A 22816-nucleotide genomic window follows, 5' to 3' on the forward strand; every position below is an offset into this window, starting at 1 on the left:
ATGAGACTTCTTGAGGTCCCAGATTTAAAACAAATGACTGAACCAAATCCAACCTCATCCCAGGATCAAAAAGCTGTTTCGATCAATCTAGATCCATGGAGTTTGCAAGCCTAATTTGCCAGAGAAAATGCCCCTTTTACAGTATCTTGTACATCTGGCAGTAACAGAGATATTTCTAACTCAATCAACAGTCGGATGCAATCAGATACAGTCAGAGTATTTTTCTCCCAACATAATAAGTACACTCAGCAGACGGTTTGAATCCTCAGTCTGAACACCACTGAATACCAGCTGTTTGGACGTTCATTTTCAATTAAGTCGAATTTGCACAGCATTAGGAAATAGTCACGGGTCCCAAAAAGGCACCACAGAATCAGGGATGTGGAAGAACTGCCCAAGACCCGTGGCCGGAGCAATAAGGCCAACTCAGACAGGGCCCATCGGCCTGGCCTTGGGTTCTCACCATCAGTCCGCCCTCCCACCCACTCACATATTTCCACCTCATTTTTGAGATCTTAAAATCAGACGGAGCTATTATTCTGGTCAATAAGCCCAATTAACGGTTTTCCATATCCCAGCACTTTTCAACATCAGACTCAAAGCCACTCTAGTTCGGCTCCCCAACAGGGGCCAATCAATATTTGTTTTCAATGCAGACCATGTGTTTCGGCATCTTTGTTCCTCTCGCAGAGCCAGATCCTCTTGAGAAGAGCCAGCATGGAATGAGGATTCTCTCATCCAACCCACGTTTCCTGCTGACACACAACTTGCCTGTAATTCATCAATGCTATCCCCTTGGGCAATGGATTTTTCTGGTTTGGCAACCTGCTAAGTGTGGGTAGCTGACCAGTTCTCAGCATGCATGGGGTGGGTGAGGACAGACTCGGAATGAAGGCTGTGGTTGGCAGAGCGGGCTGCGTGGTCCTCTAGCACGCCGCAGAGTGGAGGCATCCCCGGGAAAAGCTTACCCTTCCACCTTTCCACCTTTGGATATGCACGTTCTTTTGCCAAATGACTTGTCTCTCTCTAGCAAACAAAACCCCTTAGTCAGCATAGTTTGCCTTTAAGATCAAGTTTCCACATAGATTTTTCAAAGAGGCTCCCACTTCTCTGATCTAATCATCCCTCTCCTCATCATGATGTCCCATATCACAATGTCTTGGAAATACTGATGCCTGCCTGCCACCTCTCCCACCGCACAAACTTTTATTTTAAGCTTCATTACTGTCAAGTGCCATCCCTTAAATTACCTGACGCCAGGTCCAGAGTAAGTTCGCAATGTCTGCTGAATGAATGAATACGATGAAAAGAGCAAACCACATGGAGAGCTTACATACAGGTTTTCCAGCTGAGGCTGCCCTGGCTAAATTCTCAGCCGTCAGCAGCATGGACTGCTAGATGTGGGTACGGGGTCTTCAGACTTGTGGTGCTCATTATAGGAGCCACCAGCCACCTGTGGTTATTTAAATCTGAATTAAATTAAAAATTCAGTTCCATAGTCCCACTAGCTATATTTTCACACATCTGGTGAATGGCTCATATTGGTCAGTGCAGATAAAAAATATTTTCATCAGCGTAGAAAGTTCTGTTGGACAGACCTACTTCAGATTGTCCAGTCCCCAATCTTTGAGCCCTCTGCTGAAGCCCCCATATATGGGGGCTCAAAGACAATGTCATCTCCACTCTACCCTGTCTTAATACTTGACCCCCAGAATTATCAGCAGAACAAATGGCTGTTTATGCCTCTAAGTTTCGGAGTAATTTGTGATGCAGTCACAGTGAATGGAAAAAACGATCTTCTGTATTATAATTTCTGAGACCTTTGAAAACTATACTTTTCCTACCTTCCTTAGGTTGGGACTGGAAAGGGTAAAAGAAAAGCAGTGGGCAAAAGGGCAAACAATCATGTTCGAAATGGCTCCTTGTAATACAATTAACACTCAATCTCTGCCACTGATCCGCAATCTGTTCTGGGCAGAGCAGTTAAGGTTTTACAGAAGCAGCAGCTAAAAATTTCCACCAGTACCTTTGCTGGGTATAGGCCAGCAAAGCACCACTTTCATTCTGGAAGACTTCTCAACAGTCTTGTCCTGCTCTTGCACATAAGGAGAGATCAAGATACTGAAAGGCCATCAGTTTTGCTCTCCATTTGACACCCACACTTCCCTTCAGAGTGGCAGTCTCTAAACAGGAACGTCAACTGAAGGTAGCAGCACCCTCTCACAATCCCTTGGTATACTGATTCGCTTTGGTGGGGGCAGCAGTGAACTACTGCTTGTCTGTACAATTTAAGTTGGACACTGGCCCTTCCCTGTGGGGTAGAGTGGCCGTTTTCTGTTTGTTTTTTTCAAATTGCCGTTAACACACTGGAAAGGGATAATACCACTTTGAATATGACCAACTGCAATACATCAATACACATATATTTAGATTTCTAGCCCCATCAGCTTTCAAGAAGGACCTGCATTGTTTACAATAAAGGCACAGATGCAATAAAACCAAAATCATTAATACAGACCAGGGGTCCACAAACTTTTATGGCAAAGGGCCAGAATTGGCCTGCAGGCCATCATTTACCAAGCCCTGAATTAAACTAAAGGAAAAGTGGTTAAAACCATTAAGTGAGAAAGAAACTGCTTTGGGGAAGGGTTCAAGAAAAATAAAAATCTTTCACAAACTGGCTAAACTGATTTCTATACATTTTCCATCATTCAGTTGAGGCACAGAATAGTCAACAACCTGCACTGGCCTTTGAAATCATTATTTCAGGTGAGCCATTTCTGAGTTTTCCTTTTTTTTTTTTTTTTTTTTTTAAGGTAGTAACAGTAAGTACAACTTCTATTCCTTTTATAGCCCAGTGCACATGTAGCTACAAAATTACAAAACTTTTCTCCCCCATGTCAGTATTTTAAAAAGCAAACAGTTTTTCTTGGTGTTTCCTGGATTAATCCAATTGTCTAGATTGTTCTCTTTCTCCTGGAGACAAGGGAAACAGGTCACACAACTTTAGAGTTAGGGGGAACCGTTGAGAAGTGATCTGGGTCCAGCCAATGTCCTCACTTAACAGATGCCAAAATCTAGGAGCACATGGTTTTACCAGAGCCACAACCGCGTGTTCACCCATCCCAGCCTGACACTGCTCCCGTTACATCTTTCATGTCCTGTGTAATCACACAGGACCCAAAGTCACACAGGAAACGTATGGGAAGCACCATTTAACCCACGGTTGTACAACCGGACCCTCCACAAATGACTCTGTTCTCAAGACCCCACATTTAAAATTAAAACATAAGGTAACAGTGGTCATGGCCTCACCCCTCCCAAGGAACTCCACAAAAGAAGACTCTCATTGGAGAGCATTCCCAGGTTACACACTCTCATCTCCCACCTCAGCTCCCCACACCTCGTCCCTCTCAGGCTGTTGTTCTGCACACTGCCAAGATGTGGCCCTTCTGGGGGCAGCTCACACACGACAGCAGTCCTGAGGCCCTGCTCAGCAAAGTGCACCCCTTATTATCGCTGACTGTCTCCTCAGATATCATGTAAATATGCAACAAGCTATACAGCAGTGGGCCCCCTGCCCTGAACCCCTACTGGTTTCAAAGTTTTGTCTCACCTGGGCTCACCCCAGCTCCCCAAGAACCCCAGTGGGGACATACTGACTGTGTACCTCTTCTCTTTCATATGGCTCTGGGTGGCAGCTTTAGGCTCCACAGAGGATCTTCCATGAGGAAAGGAACTCACTGCCATCTGTACACGTGGGTAAAAGCCACGTGTATAAGGAGAGAGTTAGTTTCCGTGGGTGGACTCAAGCAGATCCGTTTCACATGCGGACAGGTAGGCGTAAATATTAAAGTGCTCTCTGTGCCCATCACAGATACAGGTGAGCTGAACACAGATGAAGGTTTCTGGGGACCTGATCCAAAGGCAACTCATGATACCCCAACGCAGCCTGAGGGGCCCATTTACTGTGAAACTAGACTAGAAAGATTACAGTCCCAGAAGTCAGCACTGCATTCCAATTCCTAACAGTGAGGCGACTTGGAACATAAGTTATCCAATCTTTCTTAATTTGTAAAAGGAAGGTAATGGCACCAACACCCCAGGATTCCCAGAAAGGAGAGAACACATGTCCTCCATAACATAATTTCCGGCACACAGCAGGGCCTCTGGAAATGTTAATTCACTTTTTCCTGTTCCTTTCAGAAATTCTGCAGTGAGAGGCTGACACAAAGAAAACCAGCTATGTTTTTAAAGGCGAGTGTGAAAAGCCAGCAGTAACTGAATAGTATCAACATTTGTAGAATCTCAACTTTGTGTTTCATTAAAATCACTTAGAAATATTGGAATGCTCTACTTTCAAGCTGAAAACAATCAGATTCTGCACAAAATATCTCCCACTGCCTGAAACAATGAAATTTTAATTAAGTAATGTCCAACTAACAAATAAGTCAACATGTGATTCAGATTTTCACGGGGGGGGGGGGGGCGATGCTGGTTAAATTGACATCAGATGCTCCACAATTTAATGCCTACACTTGTGTTATATAGTGAGCAGAGCTGCAGAAAGTATAGCCAGTCAGAGATCAACCCCCCCCCCCGCCCCCCGCCCCGCTATCTACAAACTTTCCTTAAGTGGCCCTTTGTTTGGAAACCAGCTTCTTAAGTCAAACACACTGGACCTATTTATCATCTTTGTAGATCCATTAAATGGGTAGAATCCGAAATATATCTGTGCTTTATTTTCAGATATTGTTTTGAACTTCTGATGACATTTTCATCAATCTCTCCCCCAAAAAGGCATCTCCTAATATGCTTTAAATAATAATAATAATAATGATGATGATGATGATGATGATAACAGTCCACTAAAAAGCAATTGGTTGGAAAAACACATGAATTTTGAATTTTGTGAGGTTCACATAAACTTAATCCTCAATGCCATTTCAGTTCAAGGACCCAAAATGAAAGGAAGATGGAAGTGGGAGGGAGAGGGGGTACTTGTTTTTTAATCTATAGGGCCTTTTAGTCTGATTTCTCCTTTTCCTTCTTCCTGCTTTTCCTTCCTCATTCAACGCTTCACAAAATCAGTACTTTTCACACTAGGAAGAAAAAGGAGAAGAAAAATTCTTTTAAAACTTCAGAAAAATATTTTATTTTTCACAGCCAGAACATAAACCTCAGAGCTGAGCTTCAGAACTCAATATAAAGCTAAAGAGATTTTTACTATATATTTCTTTGAAAAATAAAATACTGGCTTTTATTTCATGAATAATGCACCTCTGGAATTCCTTATTCACCCAAGCACATGCAAAGCATGCTGTATTTCATCAAATGTTACCAAATGTCCCCTTGTCCCCTGTCCCTCTCTCATACAAAGCCAAGTTAAACTTTAAAAGGAAAGAAAATTAGAAATAGATTTGTATGTGTGTGTGTTGGGGGGGGGGGGGAGATGTCATCAATAGGAAACATGAGCCAATCCATATCACTTAGACAAAACCCTGCAATGAATCTAGGTGTACCTGCAAAGATTTCAAAGCATAAAATCCCTGCCTGCTTTGAGGGAGCCTGAGTCAAAAAACGGATAGCATCGTCGATGTGTCTCAAAGCCTTTCTAACCACGCCCAATAAATTGGGATTCTGACGTGTGGGATGCCCAGAGCTGCAAGCCTCGGTTCCATTTACACACCTGTCCGTGTGAGCGGGAGTGGCCTGAGGCGATCCCTATGTTGCCTTCCTGCCTAAGAGGCAATGTCTCAGCCGGTGTAGTTAGGCACCCTTTAGCTTCTTATTGGTCAATAACATGCCCCAGCAAGCAATAAATATGCCCTGACTCTGCAGCTGCCCTTTAGTACTACAAGCATCATTTATCTTATGGGTCCTTGGGAAACAGTCCATCTGAATAAAACCAAGCAGAGGTCAAGCGCCATTTTCCAAAGCCTTCTTGCAATTCCTTAGTTAACTGTAACCAGAAATAAAGCACTTGGCAAATTGTCACATCATGGATGTCATGGCTAGATTATTATCTTTATGCACACGAGAAAGACGGAAGACAGAGAGAGAAAGGTTCCAAGGAAGGGAGCCTCTCTATACACAAAGAAGGTGATGTGACCCATGATATAGTAAAATCTTCCGGTCTACACAATGAGAACTGGGAGACCAACAGATCCTAGAGAAGGGAATCTGAAAGGATGGATTAAGAAAGGAAGAAATCAATCCCAATAGCCCTATATGTTTTCTTCATTTGGTAATAAAAATGCATTTCATTCATAAAACACCTACTATAAAACATACAGACCAGTTCCCAGGAGGATCATGCTAGGTGAGTAACACACCAGACAGCTGAATATGATTAACCGTTGGCATCAGTAGGATATCATCTAATACAGTTGATTTTCTAAATGCTCTACAGTGCACCCACCCCATCAGAAAAAAAATTTGAGCAGGCAGCCCCTATGTACTTACTTATTTTTAGGTGATACATATATTCTACTCTACTAAAGCAAATGTACATTGTGACATGTGCAAAAAATAAAAAGAATGAGATTAAGATGCAATCACAGTTTTTAATTAAGAAATTTTTACCTTATGTCTTAATAGTTAAAAAAAACAAAACTTTGTGAAAGAAAAATGATACGATGTGCTTCATTACTTTTAAACTCAGTTTATACTTTGTGAGCCAGCAATGCAAAGATCATGTTCTAAATTCAGTTTTATTTTCCAACCCTTGGAATTAATGACAGTCACAGCTGCGTAAGAAAGCTAATAAAGATATGTGAATCCAAATAGAAGAAGAGCCTTTGGGGCTACATTTACAAAACCATGACCTCTGTTGTAAATCCCATTTGCCAATTTCATAGAAAATGTTTTGTTGAAATTTAGTAATGCATTGATGCTTTCCTAATGTCTACCAGGTGTTCTTGCAAACATCATAAAAAGTCAACTTTTTAATATACTCTTAAAACTATTTAAAAAAAATAAAACTTCAGAAACTCTTTGTTGGAAGAATTTCAGACAAAGTCAAACAGTCTTTTCAACGTTGCTTTAAAACATGAAGAGAGGAGAGTTTTATGGGGGGGAATGCATTGTGTTTAGCAGCAAAATCTAACAATGGAAACATTCCAAATAAGTTATTTTCAAAATGATTTTTTCTTAGCATGAGTTCATTTTAAAGTGCACTTTTTAATGCATTAACTGTCATCTTTACATTGAAGTGATTTAAATTAAAATTTTATGTTGGCTTGTTTCCTAATGTTTCACTAAAGTTCCAACCAGGCACTAAGAAATGAGGAAAAGAGATTTCTTCTAAGTCTGAATCACCATTAGACCTTCCTGCAAAATTTTTGTGGGACTCGCAACTCCTTAAATCAACATCCAAATGAAAGAAGGAAAGAAAAAGAGAAGAAAAATCCCAGTTCCTTGAAAAGCCAGCTGGATACACAGAAAGCTCAGAGACTTAATTGTATCTACAAACTATTTTTTTTTAAATCTTGCATGAAAATATATATATACATTACCAGCAAATTTTATTTGCTCCATAATTACACATGCATTTTCTGGTCAAAATATACACTTATTCTGCTTTGGTTTCAATTTAAACATTGCTCAACATAAAATATACAAACCCACTAGTAACTTTAAAAAAAAAATCCCATAGAAAAACAGTACTCATTTGAAACTGAGGTCTTTTGAAATTGACCTCCAGCAGAGTTAAATAATATACTTCATTTCCATATTTATTTATATCAAACAAGGTATATGTTCATGTTTTTCTATTTATTTATACTTTTCCTTTTAACACAAAGAACAGAAAAGCAATGTTACTATCACATTCTAATATGTTTACAGAATTGTTAAGAGTTAGCAATCAAATCTAGTTCCTCGAAATCTCACAGTATTCAACGAGAGCCCCTTAAGAAACAGTTTGAAGATGTTTTGTAAGAAGTCCCTCAAAGAATAGAAATAGCACACACAACCTCCCAAATAGCAAGAAAAGAATGTGAAGAAACCCACAACCCTAAAGAAAACAAACTACACATTTCACATATTTATATTTTTTTAATTTGTCTTTCCCAACTAGAACGTAGACTCAGCAAAAGGAGGGATTCACGTGTGCACGTCTTGTGTGCATGTGTGTACATCTGTATGTGTGTACACATGCATGGATGTGTACATATATGTGTGCATGGGTTTTACTGTTGTATCCCCAACATGTTGTACATAGTAGGAGCTAAATAAATATTTATTGAAAGAAGGACAAATAAAAGCATGAGAGGGGTGGGCAGAATGTAGGGGAAAAAATGAAACTCTTGGCTGGGGGAGGAAGGAGCACTGGCACTCCCAACATTTCAGCCATGAAAGCAAGGAAACTGAACACGGAACATGGTGCAGATGTCCAACTAAGCTCAGTCCCATTGGTGAATCTTCCCATCACCTTTGCAACCACTTGCAATCACACTCTTGGTCTTTATAACCAGGGTTTCATTTCCATGGTATCCTAACCACCACCACCATCACTGTGAACTTCCCTTACATCACAAACCCAGGAAATTCCTTTGGATTTAATCTCAAGCAGATCACTCCCTGTCTGGATGCAATTAGTTTACCCACATTCTCCAAGTAATGCACAAACTGCATTATTGGTCTTCAGATATGCTGATAATCGTATGCAACAATATTGTCTATGGAGCATTTTGATTTACGGGATCTGCGGCCAGAATTTTTCATTAACTATAATCTTCATAATAATACTGAGAGCTGCAGTCATTTATTAGGCACCTATTAGGCCACAGCACTCCACAGGGTATTTACCAAATAGTGCCTATTTATTTCCCACACCAATCCTGGCAGATGATAGCATTATCCCACTTTTACATTGTGTGGGGGCAGTGGGGGGGAAGTCCTGAAATAGAAGTGACTGGCACGAGATCACAGAGCTGGGGAGTGGCAGACTCAGGACTCGAGGTCTAAAGTCCATGTTCCTCCCCAAGGTCAGCGACTTTGGACAACTAGAGCTTTACGTGCAAGTGGCCAGCCCAGCCTCACAGCCCACGACGTGCTTAAAAACCACTCCTCGTGACAAAAGGGCATCCCAACCTATTAGGGATTAGTCCAAATACCTCACGTGAGTGCTCAGGAAAGGAAACCCCAAAGGGCACCCATTTACAGTGTCTGTACCTGAGTTCCCAGCCAGTTCCTTCGCGCTAGGTCCCAAGCTCTGTTTCCCACAGGAAAGCAATTTAGGAAGAGGCATCTCACCGATGTTAACAGCAGCAGCTAATACCTGTGTGCTGTCATTACCTTCCAGGCCCTGTCCTAGGTATTCAGCTCACGTAATTCACTAAACCTCCCAACAACACTGAGGTAGGAATTTGCTGTTCTCTCAGTTGTAGAGGAGAAAACAGCGGTATCGAGCAGTCAAGTAAATTGTCTAAGGTCCACAAACAGGTAAGTGAGCAAGCCAAGGGTTTAAGCTTGGCAGGCTGGATCCCAGTCTAGGTTCTTCACCCGCTAGTATGGTCTTTTGAGCTAATGGGGCCTCTCTGCACTTTTTCTTCTACTTCCCATGTAAGTGAACCTTGTAGCCTGACTCCATTTACCGTGCAGTCTGAGAACTCTTCACCACGGAAGGACCCTCAACGAAAAAAGCACACTCTGTGTCTCTTCATTCGTGGCATAGAACCTCCACTTGTATAGATGCAGTAGGAATACATAGCACTAATTAATGTGCTGCAAATATCACTGCACAGTGTCTTAAAGCAGACCTCCATTAAGCAGCCTTCTGGAATACCATGCAACACAACATCCCTTTTACTCTACAGGTAGGGACACAGTTAAAACAATGCTAATATGAATTTACTGAAGTGTAGCCTTTAAAAGGTGCTTACAGCATTTCAGATGTGGACCGCTCCATTGCCCCTCAAAGTTTAGAGTGTTCTGGAAAGCAATTTGTTATCACTCTTTACATGTCTCCCAACTTTTGGTCCATCCTCCATAGCTCCCAGAGTCATTAGTGCTTTGCAAGGTATGGGTCTCCTACAAGTTGTTGACAGATTGACCCCAGGGACTCTCCACCAGGACAGTCGTCAACAATGGGAGCTCCTCTACCTTTCCTCCTTCTGTTTGGAGTCAAATGTGTTAGAGTCATTAATGTCTCAGCCACAAAGAACCTAAGAGCTGATAGAGATCACTTTGGTTTCTTAGTATGACTAAAAGGGGAAAGCATTTGGACATAGAAAACCTGGGACCAGAAACCAGCTCTGCCCTTTTGGCACATCACCTTCCTCTTTCACACCTGTGCCCAAATTCAGTTTGCTCATCTGTAAAATGGCTCTAATTATAATACCTAAACTCCCTCCAGTGATGCTATATGGGTCAACTAAGACAATAGTGGGGGAGGTAACTGTGGTTCACTAGAAAGAATATTAGAATAAAGACCGACAACCTGTGTTGATTTTCATGTTATCTGAACCTGCTCCAATGTGCAACTTGGGCTGACGTCATTTAAACCCTCTGAGCTTCATTTTCCTCATCTGCAAAAGAGATGTGCATTGTTCTAAGAGTTGCTTTAAAGAGAAAAGAGTCCAGAACCCACTTCTCAGGCCAAGCCAATGCCATGCAGACTCTGGTGGGCCATGACCCCATCAAGGTGGACTGAAGCAAATGGAGAGCACACCTCTGGAAAAGGACAACCCCTACTTGGCTCTGGAAGAATTCAGTGCAAGCTTAGTGCTGTGCGGTCTTCCGATTTTTTCCAATCGAAAGCAAAGCATCAAATCCAGATTTTCATGTGAAATCTCCCAATTTTTAGAGCTGGTGATTCAAAATTTTTTAAGAAGAGTTTGATGGTCATACAAATATACGTCATGGTCAGGTTACACAGAAGACCTTCTGCACCCTCCTGAGGATAACAGTGAACAACTAGTGACCTCAGGAAGATCCTTAATATCTCTGGTAACTGGTGAAAACCACAGGACCCTAATCAAGGAAAGCACCCCAGGCAGATTAATCCATACATGTTTTCCAAGAGTTTAATGGAGCTTCATAAACTTTTTATTAAAAAGCTCAGGCATACTGTCAAAAAAAAAAAAAAAAAAAAGCTGAAAAAGAGCCCAGACTTCAATTAGTGATATGAATGAAGCAGGTCTGGTTAAGACCAGGGCAAGCCAGGCCAAAGGGTAAAGGTTGAAACTGATTGTGTTTTAAAACTTCAACTTTCATATGAGACCAAGGGAATAGATATCTATTTGGTACAGGATCTAAATTTTCTAAACGGTACAACTCTACAGTCGATTTGTTCAAACACCACAATTGCATGGAACTTTGAGTAGGAAGTGAGATATGGTAGGTTAGTATAGGCTGGAGTGAAATAGTGACACATCCCAGAGTAATTTGGACAGATAATAAAAAATATATTTACAGCCTCCCCCTCCCCAGCCCCGAGGATCTGGGGGAAGGTGCGGATGTGTTGGACATCCTCACCTGGACTGGTGTTGATGTTGTCACAAACATTGGGACTGGCGGTTTGATGTGCTGAGCCCTCGAGCATGGGACTTGCCCTTATGAAGCTCATTACCACAAAGGAGAGTCTAAACTTGTATGTAATGGTGCCTAAGAGTCTCCCCCTGAGTACCTCTTTGTTGCTCAGATGTGGCCCTCTCTCACTAACTGAGCCATCTCGACAGGTGAACTCGCTGCCCTCCCCCCTACGTGGGACCCAACTCCCAGGGGTGAAAATCTCCCTGGCAACGCAGAGTATGACTCCCGGGGACGAATGTGGACCCGGCATCGTGGGACTGAGAGTATCTTCTTGACCAAAAGCGGGATGCAAAATGAGACAAAATAGTTTCAATGGCTGAGAGATTTCAAATGGAGTCAAGAGGTCACTTTGGTGGACATTCTTATGCACTATATAGACAACACCTCTTAGGTTTCAATGTATTGGAATAGCTAGAAGTAAATACCTGAAACTACCAAACTCCAACCCAGCAGTCTGGACTCCTGAAGACAATTATATAATAATGTAGATTACAAGGGGTGACAGTGTGATTGTGAAGACCTTGTGGATCACACCCCCTTTATCTAGTGTATGGATGAGTAGAAAAATGGGGATAAAAACCAAAGGACATCAACGGAGGGGCAAGATGGCGGCATAGAGAGGAGTGGAAGCTAAGCAGTCCCCCTGGAACAACTACAAAAAACCAGAAACAACTAGTAAATAATCCAGAATAACTGCGGGGGGACAAACGAGACCATCCACTCATCATACACCAACCTGAATTGGGAGGAATGCCCGAGAACACAGCATAAAATCTGTAAGTAAAACCTGCGGAACCAGGTCGGGAGACCCCCTACCCCATAGCCCGAGCTGCGGAGCCGCGTGGTGCCAGAGAGAAGCTCTCTCTCAGCAAGCGAATACAGCTCAGCTGAGCTCCAACTGGGGTTTTAAGTAGCAAGTGTGAACTGCTCACTACAGGTACGCAGCCCCAAAAAACAGACAGAGGCTTTGGGTGACAACTGACCTGGGAGAGCCGGAGGGTCGCCTTGACTGGGTCTGAAGGGGACTATCTGTTTCTTTTTCGGCTCAGTGGAGAAAGCCCCAGTCATTTTAAGTTTCCAGGGCTGTGACTCGGGGAAGGGCGGAGACAGCACAAGCAGAGAGAGAGACCACTGAAATGCTAATGACCTCCACCTGGGGGCTCTGTCTTCTCTAGAAGGAAAGGGGAGGGGCCCTTTCCATTCAGAACCAGACCCCAGAGCCTGGGGGAACATGGCCATACCTCCTCACACCAGTCAAGAATCATAGGCTAACAGGCGTCACCTGCTGGGCAGAAAAGCACAGTGACCGGAGGCATCAAAGGGTGGAGCAATTTTCTAAGACACACCCGCAGGGAAACCAGATACTGAATATTTCTTCCCTCTGTTCTGGTCTGGGAAAACCTGATTTGGATAAACAAGGAAACCATGCCTAGACAACAGAAAATTACAACCTACACTAAGAAAAACAAAGTTATGGCCCAGTCAAAGGAACAAACGTACACTTCAACTGAGATACAGGAATTTAAACAACTAATGCTAAATCAATTCAAAAAGTTTAGAGAAGATATTGCAAAAGAGATACAGGCTGTAAAGGAAGCACTGGACATGTATACAGCAGAAATCAAAAGTTCAAAAAACCTACTGGTAGAATCTATGGAAATGAAAGGCACAACACAAGAGATGAAAGACACAATGGAAACATACAACAGCAGATCTCAAGAGGCAGAAGAAAACACTCAGGAACTGGAGAACAAAACACCTGAAAGCCTACACGCAAAGGAGCAGATGGAGAAAAGAATGAAAAAATATGAGCAACGTCTCCGGGAACTCAAAGATGAAACAAAGTACAATAATGTACGTATCATTGGTGTCCCAGAAGGAGAAGAGAGGGGAAAGGGGGCAGAAGCAATAATAGAGGAAATAATTAATGAAAATTTCCCATCTCTTAAGAAAGACATAAAATTACAGATCCAAGAAGCGCAGCGTACTCCAAACAGAAGAGATATGAATAGGCCTACGCCAAGACACTTAATAATCAGATTATCAAATGTCAAAGACAAAGAATCCTGAAAGCAGCAAGAGAAAAGCAATCCATTACATACAAAGGAAGCTTAATAAGACTATGTGTGGATCTCTCAGCAGAAACCATGGAGGCAAGAAGGAAGTGGTGTGATATATTTAAGATACTGAAAGAGAAAAACCACCAACCAAGAATCCTGTATGCAGCAAAGCTGTCCTTCAAATATGAGGGAGAGCTCAAAATATTTTCTGACAAACAGACAATGAGAGACTTTGTGAACAAGATACCTGCCCTACAGGCAATACTAAAGGGAGCACTACAGGGTGATAGAAGACAGGAGTGTGTGGTTTGGAACACAATTTTGGGAGATGGTAGCACAACAATGTAAGTACACTGAACAAAGGTAACTATGAATACGGTTGAGAGAGGAAGATGGGGAGCACGTGAGACACCACAAGAAAGGAGGAAAGATAATGACTGGGACTGTGTAACTTGGTGAAATCTACTCTCATCCCATGATCAATTAACGGCAACTGCTAAGGTGGAAATTCTGCCAGGTCTCTCTATCTGACGGTCCTGTTCTTAGCTGTCTGGTGCCACCACCAATCCTAATCCCTAGCGGCTGGGTACAGCCCTTCCCCTGTGGATTTGTGGGTATGTGCTCTCTGACCTGGGAAGGTCCACATCCCTGAAGGCACCAGGACTGACATGCAGGAGCTCCTTCTAGACCTTCTAGACCTGTGGATGGTGGTTTCCCACGAAAAGGGTCACTTCAGAAGCAGCTTTTGGCACCTGTAGTAAGCTAGGAAACCACAGTAAATTCTTTAGGACTTTGACCTTGGCCCAGGGGAAATACTGTCCTGTGTCTTTTGCTTGCGGTGGAAGCTTCCAGAAAGCCTCTGTAGCTCTTGATGCTTGCAGAATTGCTTTGGGCTCAAAACTGGCATCTGGCATGCACTTAAGCAAAGGTTCCCTACTTTGGGTGAGAGCTTTTGAAGACCTACATTTCTTAAGTTTTCCTTTATTAGTAAAGGATAATGAAGCACTTTTAAGAAAAGAAACATGTCTGTGGTGATAGCCCTTGCTAGGTGAAGAGAAATCCTGGAGACCGAGCCTAGATCTTTTCCAACCTGTTCCCTTGTACTCCTGCTGCATGTAGGAGCATCTTCATTTGCCCCAAAGCTCAGCTTCTGATGTTCTTTCACCCTCTCTGGTGTACCCCGACTGTGACTACTGTCCACTCTTCTAGAACCATTTATAAAAATGGGCTGTTCCAATTTCTAAGCAATTGAAAGTGTTCCTTGAAATGGTGAGATCAAAGATGCAGTCTGGAATTTGTCTTGAAGTGGATATTAACTGTTTGTCATGGAGGAACTTAATGCTAGGAAGGTATGGTGGCCTGTGAGGGCCCGTCTGCAGAAGTGACGGTTGGGCTTAGCACTTCCATATTGGAGAAGTGACTGCTGTGCCATAGCTGGCCAAATGAAAGTCTTTCTCCCATTTCTCCTCTGCATCTTTACGATTCTCTCTTTTCCTTACCTTTCCATCCCTTACTCTACAACCGCCCTTCCGGCATCGTATTACTGGACAGGGTTGAGTTACTCCACAGACAGCTTTCATTAATGCCACTGTCCCATTAGGGTGTTACTGTAAACCTTGGCATGAGGAGAGTCTGCCACGGAAGTAGCTTCTAGCAAAAGAAGACACTGAAGCCTGAGATGGGGTAGTGTGAGGAAAAGTGAGATATGAGCTGACAGAGTCCTTAAAATTTTCATGAGTTTCCATAGAACTCATGATAACACTCAGGGGGCATTGTATTGCTAATGAGAATTGCCATGTAAATATGCTCTTAAGGTTCTGGGTTGCTAATATCCATAGTAACTGCTCTGAAGCTTCTCCTTTTAAATAGGTGAGATGGATTTCAGGAGGTCAGTGTAACACAATCAAGTTAAATTTATATTGGTCTTCTTTGGGATGAGATTTCAGGAGGGATGAAGTAGAGGTGGGGGATAAGAAGCCAAAAAGTCTGAAAGTGTACATACATCCTGAGGAGAAGGGAGAAGTTCCGGGGAAGACGGCGGCGTAGAGGGCACCAAGACTAGTCCTAACTATTAGACAGGAACTGTTGAAGCAACTATTTTGCAAATCCAGAGGCCAGAAGAACACTGCCCAGCATCCTGGGAAGAGCAGGAGGAAGAGGCAGATAAATTACTCTAAAGAACTGTAAATTGTGCTCTCTGCTTGGCGGCTATTAGCACTCATCCCTCACTTGCATAGCCAGCCGCCATGGGGTCCAGTCCCTGGCCGGCTGCTGATGCCAGAAAGGGTCTTAGAGTCCTCTTCCCCTAGAACACGGGTGAGCACTGCTGATCACTGATGAGCTTTTGATTAGCCACACTCAGCTTTTGATCACTGCGTCATGGCTTTGAGAGGGCACTTATTGTTTCAATGCTCCTGACAAAGGTGGTGGCAGCCATTGTTTCAACCCTGCCCCAGGGCTGCAGAGAAAAGTTAGTGAAAGGGCTGTATTTGCTGAGCAGGCCAGTAAAGCTCAGCTTTGGGGAGCCATCAGAGAAGATTTTGGCACCTTCCTGATCCCCTCCCCAAGGAGTCAGTCTGTGCCCCTTTGATGGATCCCTGACCCTGTGTTGGTTGGGAAAGACCAATGTGGGAAAGTCTTCTCCAGGGTGACCCTCCTCCCAGAATTTGCACTCCAGGCAAAAGCAGTGTGAGACGACAAGAGACATATAAAAAAACTATAGAGGTTGACAGTCTGAGACAGAGGTCTGCCTGCTTCAGAGAACTGGGAGAGGGAGGCCTGGCTTCTGACGAGCAGAGGGAGCAACCAAACTCCTATAAACAGGAACTCCAAAACACAAACAAGCAAAAGCCCAGGCCAAGGCAGAGGCCCTGAAAGACAGGGAAAACCCTGCATACTGCATTTGCCTTATGTAAACCTTCCTGATAGTAGGCTGAAGGTCAATAAACTCTCTGTGTTATCACCAACTAGTTATAAAACCAAGAAACAGATATCCCAGAGAGTAATTCCCAGAATTAACATTTTAAAATATTAAAATGTACAGCGTGCAACAAGAGTACAGGACAAACAAAGAAACAGGAAATGATGGCCCATCCAAAGGAAGAGGATAAAGATACAGAAATACCAATAAAGAAGATGACAACGTGGACATAGTAAACAAAGCCTTTAAAAAATTATCTTAAAAATGTTTAGGGATATGAAGGAAAGTACAGAGAAAAACTAAAGGATATCAGGAAAACAGTGAATGAGCAATATGAAAAACTTAGTAAAGAGAAATTTTTAAAAGGAACCAAACAGAACTACTAGAGTTGAAGTGTTCTAGTTTGTTAATGCTGCCAGTATACAAAACACCAGAAATGGATTGGCTTTTATAAAGGGGGTTTATTTGGTTACACAGTTACAGTCTTAAGACCATGAAGTGTCCAAGGTAAGTCATCAACAATCAGGTACCGGACTCGGGCAAGATGGCGGCATAGAGAGGAGTGGAAGCTAAGTAGTCCCCCTGGAACAACTACAAAAAACCAGAAACAACTAGTAAATAATCCAGAATAACTGCAGGGGGACAAGCGAGACCATCCATTCATCATACACCAACCTGAATTGGGAGGAATGCCTGAGAACACAGCATAAAATCTGTAAGTAAAACCTGCGGAACCAGGTTGGGAGACCCCCTCCCCCATAGCCCGAGCTGCGGAGCCTTGTGGTGCCACAGAGTAGCTCCCTCCCAGCAAGCAAATACAGCTCAGCTGAGCTTCAACTGGGGTTTTAAGTAGCGAGTGTGAACTGCTCACTACAGGTACGCAGCCCCAAAAAACAGACAGAGGCTTTGGGTGACAACTGACCTGGGAGAGCTGGAGGGTTGTCTGAAGGGGACTATCTGTTTCTTTTTTGGCTCAGTGGAGAAAGCCCCAGTCATTTTTTGTTCCCAGGGCTGTGACTCTGGGAAGGGTGGAGACACCACAAGCAGAGCGAGACCATTGAAATGCTAATGACCTCCACCCGAGGGGTCTGTCTTCTCTAGGAGGAAAGGGGTGGGGCCCTTTCCATTCAGAACCAGACCCCAGAGCCTGGGGGAACACGGCCATACCTCCTCACACCAGGCAAGAATTATAGGCTAACAGGCGTCACCTGCTGGGCAGAAAAGCACAGTGACCGGAGGCATCGAAGGGTGGAGCAATTTTCTAAGACACACCCGCAGGGAAACCAAATACTGAATATTTCTTCCCTCTGGGACCTGAGCCTGTTCTGGTCTGGGAAAACCTGATTTGGATAACCAAGGAAACCATGCCTAGACAACAGAAAATTACAACCTACACTAAGAAAAACAAAGTTATGGCCCAGTCAAAGGAACAAACGTACACTTCAACTGAGATACAGGAATTTAAACAACTGATGCTAAATCAATTCAAAAAGTTTAGAGAAGATATTGCAAAAGAGATAGAGGCTGTAAAGGAAGCACTGGACATGTATACAGCAGAAATCAAAAGTTCAAAAAACCTACTAGTAGAAACTATGGAAATGAAAGGCACAACACAAGAGATGAAAGACACAATGGAAACATACAGCAGCAGATCTCAAGAGGCAGAAGAAAACACTCAGGAACTGGAGAACAAAATACTTGAAAGCCTACACGCAAAGGAGCAGATGGAGAAAAGAATGAAAAAATATGAGCAACGTCTCTGGGAACTCAAGGATGAAACAAAGTACAATAATGTACGTATCATTGGGGTCCCAGAAGGAGAAGAGAAGGGAAAGGGGGCAGAAGCAATAATAGAGGAAATAATTAATGAAAATTTCCCATCTCTTATGAAAGACATAAAATTACAGATCCAAGAAGCGCAGCGTACTCCAAACAGAAGAGATATGAATAGGCCTACGCCAAGACACTTAATAATCAGATTATCAAATGTCAAAGACAAAGAATCCTGAAAGCAGCAAGAGAAAAGCAATCCATTACATACAAAGGAAGCTTAATAAGACTATGTGTGGATCTCTCAGCAGAAACCATGGAGGCAAGAAGGAAGTGGTGTGATATATTTAAGATACTGAAAGAGAAAAACCACCAATCAAGAATCCTGTATCCAGCAAAGCTGTCCTTCAAATATGAGGGAGAGCTCAAAATATTTTCTGACAAATAGACAATGAGAGACTTTGTGAACAAGACACCTGCCCTACAGGAAATACTAAAGGGAGCACTACAAGGTGATAGAAGACAGGAGTGTGTGGTTTGGAACACAATTTTGGGAGATGGTAGCACAACAATGTAAGTACACTGAACAAAGGTAACTATGAATACGGTTGGGAGAGGAAGGTGGGGAGCATGTGAGACACCACAAGAAAGGAGGAAAGATAACGACTGGGACTGTGTAACTTGGTGAAATCTAGAGTATTCAACAATTGTGATAAAATGTACAAATATGTTCTTTTACGAGGGAGAACAAGCAAGTGTCAACCTTGCAAGGTGTTAAAAATGGGGAGGCATTGGGGAGGGATGCAATCAACATAAACTAGAGACTGTAACTAATAGAATCATTGTATTATGCTTCCTTTAATGTAACAAAGGTGATATACCAAGGTGAATGCAGATAAGAGGGGGGGATAGGAGAGGCATGTTAGACACTTGACATTGGTGGTATTGTCTGATTCTTTATGGTAGGCAATGTCCATGATCAACTGTACAAATACTAGAAATCACTTCATGAACCAGAACAAATGTATGACAATACAATTAGAAATTAATAATAGAGGGGCATATAGGAAAGAACTATATACCTATTACAAACTATATACTACAGTTAGTAGTATTTCAACATTTTTTCATAAACAATAACAAACGTACTATATCAATACTAGGAGTCAACAATTGAGGGGGGTTGGTTAGGGATAGGGGAGGATTAGAGTTTCCTTTTCTTTTTTTCTTTTTTCATCTTTCACTTTATTTCTTGTCTGGAGTAATGAAAAGTTTCTAAAAATTGAACAAAAATTAAGTGTGATGTATGCACAGCTGTATGAAGGTACCCAGGGGCAAGTGATTGTACATTTTGGATCTTTGGATAATTGTATGGTATCTGAACAATCTCAATAAAAATGAAAAAATGAAAAAAAAAAAAAAAAAAAAACTAAAGGACAAATGGGGTGGGATGGGGGGATGATTTGGGTGTTCTTTTTTCACTTTTATTTTTTATTCTTGTTCTGGTTCTTTCTGATGTAAGGAAAATGTTCAGAGATAGATTGTGGTGATGAACGCATAACTATGTTATCATACTGTGGACAGTGGATTGTATACCATGGATGATTGTATGGTGTGTGAATGTATTTCAATAAAACTGAATTTAATTAAAAAAAAAAAGCTCAGGCATGGTCCCCAGGTTAAGATACTATTTTGCCCAGGATTCTGAATCTTGACAAAACAATCTAGAGCAGAAAAGCCAGCCAAAGGACCCCTCAGTTCATTTTTTAATAGAGAAAGAGGGTCAACAGAGACAGAGGGTCAACCAAGACAGAATGAAAACAGAGCAGTGGGCTTTGGAAATCAGCTGGTCCTCATTTCAAAGCCAGGACCTTCACCCATCAACTGTTTCAGGAGCCAAAGTTCCCCACCTGTAAAATAACACTAATAACATCCGTTGTGCAAACGTTGTTGAAATTAAATCATGTTCGGCAAGTGCCTGGGTCCATAAATATTTGTGGTGGTTGTCATTTTCATTGTTGTTTTAACTACAAAGCAAACTAGTTCATTTAGATTTCATCCATAACATTGCTGTGGAGATTTCTATTATTACTTTCAATTTATTTAGGTAATTATGAACAGAAAATACATTCACATGGTTCAAGGAAAATACCAAAGTATGGTGAAAAAATCCTCCCTTCCAATGCTGTCTCACATCTGCCAGTCCCTCCCTGCCCTATAGATAATCACTATCATTAGTCTCTTAAAGAATCTTCTAGAAATTATATATATATATCATCTCTCTAATCCTTCAAATTGTAGCATACTATACTCTATATACATACATTTTTCCCACTTAATATATCATGGAGAGTTTTTTCTTTTAGTACATGAGGATATTTAATCCCATATTTCTATGGCTACGTAATAATCCGTGGTATGGAGGAAGCATTATTTATTTAATTGGACACACACTGACAGGTTGTTTCTAATCTTTTGTTATTAAAATAAAAGTGGCGGTGAAAAATTGGTGAAATTACTTAACTTCTTCCTACTTCAGTTGTCTAATCTGGAAATCTACTATTAGTCCTACCTCTCTTTTCCCCATTTAAAAGGAAATGGGAAGGCGGCATCAATGGTAGAAATCCAAGAAGATTGGGGGCTTCGGATTTAAGGGACAAGGGTGAGGGGAATATACATGATGCAGCCATCAGCTTGTAGGACAGAGACCCAAGGTAACCAGAAGCCACAGCCCAGAAGCCACAGCCCAATAGTGGCATCAGAAGTCCCTCCAAAGTGACTCCTGAACTGCTCTGAGAAAATAACCACACCCCCTAAATTCGAAAATATTCTGGGTTGTTCTAATAAACCACCAAAGTGTCCTGGAAATGCCAAATTCTTGGCAGCCAAATTATACATTTCTAAGATTACTCTCAGTCCTGGAAGAAGTATCAGAAACTTTGCCAGGTCACATGTTCCATTTTCATTACTGGAAAATGAGGCCATAGGAGATTCACAGCTCTAGTCCATGGAAGGAAAGTCAAGAAAAGATCAAAGCAGGTAAAATGACCAACTACCGACCAACTTTGCCAGGCTCCATAAAGGTAAGCAATATTTACATACACCGTACACTGGATCTATATCGGCCTGGACCATAAGAATATTTAGTCCAAAAAAAGGGGGGCGTGAGGGTATTGAGGGAACCAATTTCTAGCAGGTGGTCAAGAATTACATGTAGGTTTAAGAGTTAGGGATGTCGCTCTTTGTCATGGAATCTCGGAGGTGGTCAGCTGCCTCAACATGAAGCTGAACATCTCCTTCCCAGCCCCTGGCTGCCAGAGGCTCATGGAAGTGCATGATGAATGCAAACTTCATACATTTTATGAGAAGCTTATGGCCACAGAAGTTGCTGCTGACACTCTGGGCGAAGAGTGGAAGGGTTATGTTTTCCGAATCACCGGTGGAAACGACAAACAAGGTTTCCCCACGAAACAGGGTGTCCTGACCCATGGCCGTGTCTGTCTCCTACTGAGTAAGGGGCATTCCTGTAATAGACCAAGGAGAACTGGAGAAAGAAAGCGCAAATCTGGTCAGGGTTGCATTGTGGATGCCAATCTGAGTGTTCTCAACCTGGTTATTGTAAAAAAAAGGAGAGAAGGATATTCCTGGACTGACTGATACTGTGCCTTGTCGCCTGGGGCCCAAAAGAGCTAGCAGAACCCGCAAACTTTTCAATCTCTTGAAAGAAGATCATGTCAGCCAGAATGTTGTGAGAAAGCCCCTGAACAAAGACGGTAAGAAACTTAGGACCAAAGCACCCAAGATTCAGCGTCATGTTACTCCACGTGTTCTGCACCATAAACATTGGCGTATTGCATTGAAGAAACAGCATATTAAGAAAAATAAGGAAGAGGCTGCAGAATATGCTAAACTTTTGGCCAAGAGAATGAAGGAAGCCAAAGAAAAACTCCAGGAACAGACTGCCAAGAGACGGACACTGTCCTCACTGAGAGCTTCTACCTCTAAGTCTGAGTCCAGTTAAAACAAGATTTTCTAAGAGTAACAAATAAATAAATCAAACATTAAAAAAAAAAAAAAAAAGTGTTAGGGATGTCAAAGGAGTGAGCTAGAGAAGCTGTAAGAGAGATGAAAGGTTTGAGAACAATCTTTACCCATAAGTTTTCTTCATTTGCCTTTCAAAAGATAGATGTTAGGAGTTAGAGTTAGCAGGATGTTATGTACATTTTTTTTTAATTAGATAAGTTTTGGATTTACAGAATAATCACGAATGAAATACAGGATTCCTATTTACCACCCCACCATTAACACCCTGCATTGATGTGGAACATTTATTGCAACCAATGATAGCACATTTTAAAAACTGTACTATTAATTATTAAAGTCCACGGTTTAACTTAGGGCTCACTGTTTGTGTAGTGTAGGTCCCTGAATTTTTTTAAAGTTTTTATTCTCTTACCAAATATACAGTCTAACGTTTTCCCTTTTAATCATATTCAGATATATATTTCATTGCTGTTAAATGTATTAA

General features: G+C 42.0%; 1 protein-coding gene and 1 pseudogene across 1 annotated transcript in view; one reads left to right on the forward strand and one right to left on the reverse strand.

Annotated features, from left to right (window-relative positions):
• Positions 1–22816, reverse strand: part of EXT1 (exostosin glycosyltransferase 1) — a 313958-nt gene that overhangs the window by 169876 nt on the left and 121266 nt on the right. The window lies entirely within an intron of this gene.
• Positions 21568–22309, forward strand: LOC119509401 (annotated as a pseudogene).

The sequence above is a fragment of the Choloepus didactylus genome, chromosome 14 (assembly GCF_015220235.1).
Source record: "Choloepus didactylus isolate mChoDid1 chromosome 14, mChoDid1.pri, whole genome shotgun sequence".
NCBI classification, from domain to species: Eukaryota; Metazoa; Chordata; class Mammalia; order Pilosa; family Megalonychidae; genus Choloepus; species Choloepus didactylus.